Here is a 2280-nt window from a genome sequence, read left to right on the forward strand (position 1 = left end):
TTCTAATGAACTACTATGTCAATACACAGTAACTAGAGACACTAAATGTAAAATGTTACCTTTCAAACTTAGTGGAGGCTGAAAAACACCTTTAATGGATATGCAACCAGACATACTATACCATTCATTCATTTCTTTGGCTTAATATAAATTCAATACACTGCTCCTCCTTTAGTACGTTATACAGTGGAGACATAGTCACTATTATTTGAGTTCTGCCTTATAACGAGAATGAAAGAGCTAGTGGAATGGCATTATAAAAGCTATAACCAGAATATGCTACTTCATGCATAATAACATTGGAAGTACAGACACAAGTGAATGAGATAAAACGTTAAAAGAAAATACTGTAGACAAAGGACAATTGGACATAGAAGTGGTTTCTTACCTGGTTGAATGTTTAAACTCCTTTTCTTCTGGCCACCCTAGTGAGATGAGTTGACTGTGTCTTTAATTCTGGCCACCCTAGTAAGATGAGATGACTGTGTCTTGAATTCTGGCCACCCTAGTAAGATGAGATGACTGTGTCTTGAATTCTGGCCACCCTAGTGAGATGAGATGACTGTGTCTTGAATTCTGGCCACCCTAGTGAGATGAGATGACTGTGTCTTGAATTCTGGCCACCCTAGTGAGATGAGATGACTGTGTCTTGAATTCTGGCCACCCTAGTGAGATGAGATGACTGTGTCTTGAATTCTGGCCACCCTAGTGAGATGAGATGACTGTGTCTTGAATTCTGGCCACCCTAGTGAGATGAGTTGACTGTGTCTTGAATTCTGGCCACCCTAGTGAGATGAGATGACTGTGTCTTGAATTCTGGCCACCCTAGTGAGATGAGATGACTGTGTCTTGAATTCTGGCCACCCTAGTGAGATGAGATGACTGTGTCTTGAATTCTGGCCACCCTAGTGAGATGAGATAACTGTGTCTTGAATTCTGGCCACCCTAGTGAGATGAGATGACTGTGTCTTGAATTCTGGCCACCCTAGTGAGACGAGATGACTGTGTCTTGAAGGGTGTTGCTTTCTATGAATCACACTTCCATTTCTCTACAGTTCTCTGATTTGATCCGTCAACCAAATTGGGAGGCAAGCAGTGAAAAGTAAAAAGAAATAACAAAATAAACAGCTAGCTTTATATGCTGGCTTTCTATCACACAGCACATTGACTAACTAGTAGTCTAAAACAACTGAATGAAATTATAAAGTACAGTTTAACCTAATTCCTTCCATTTTAATTGGCATTACACACATCAAGCAATTGATAAAAACTTATTGTTTCAAAATCTTTTGTATACAAAAAAATGACCTGTTTAAATGTTTACTTTTACTAAGTCTGTATGGTTTGTAGTACCATTATCCAAAGGCATTTAATATTACTTACTGGCATTGTGCAGAGAAAACAAAGTCATTATTTTGCAGTAAATTTATCAGTAGGTCAAATGATGCTATGCAGTGACATCACAAGTACCAGATTATGACACCATACTTCTTGATTGCTTTAGTGATGATCACCATAGCAACTGAACAAAATGTGTGTTACATAAAAGTTACCTGCTTCACGTGTGTTACATAAAAGTAGCCTGCTTCACGTCAAGCCTTCTGTAACCTGTATCCTTTCCTTTTTAGGACAAAGTTACTTTTGTTTTGTTTTTATTTTGCATTTATTTAAAATTCTGTGGCAACAGGTATGTGAAAATACTTAACAGTTAAACTAGATAGATAGATAGATAGATAGATAGATAGATAGATAGATAGATAGATAGATAGATAGATAGATAGACAGATAGATAGATACTGTAAATGTTTGTGAGGATGTTAGTCTAAAAGCTGGCTCAAACTTCAGTCTTGCAACTACTGGGAGACAGTCATGCGAAGCAACTAGCTGGTTGGTTGTGGCACCACAGCGGCACCACCAGAGAGACAGGAAATGTCCCTGAGCAACTTTTGCACGATTGAGGTACAGGTATGAAGCCAGCCTGAAGTGAGGGAATTCTTATTGTATAGGAATTCTTACACTGTATTCATCCTACTGACTACGGCATGCTTTCAATAGTTAGCAGCGACTCCACAGCACTGCAGTAGCAGGTGCTTTTATTATAATCATCACAGACCAGAACTGGCGCTGCATCAGAAAAGCCAACTGTGATGTGTAGGGTTAAACCAATAGCAACATAAATTAAAGGAAACTCTGCAACTGCAAAAAAAAAGAAACACATTTTAAAAACACTAGTTTTGGCTTCGCATGCCTTCAGTGGCCTGAAGAAGACTATGCCTTCAG

The sequence above is a fragment of the Polyodon spathula genome, chromosome 7 (genome assembly GCF_017654505.1).
Source record: "Polyodon spathula isolate WHYD16114869_AA chromosome 7, ASM1765450v1, whole genome shotgun sequence".
NCBI lineage: Eukaryota > Metazoa > Chordata > Actinopteri > Acipenseriformes > Polyodontidae > Polyodon > Polyodon spathula.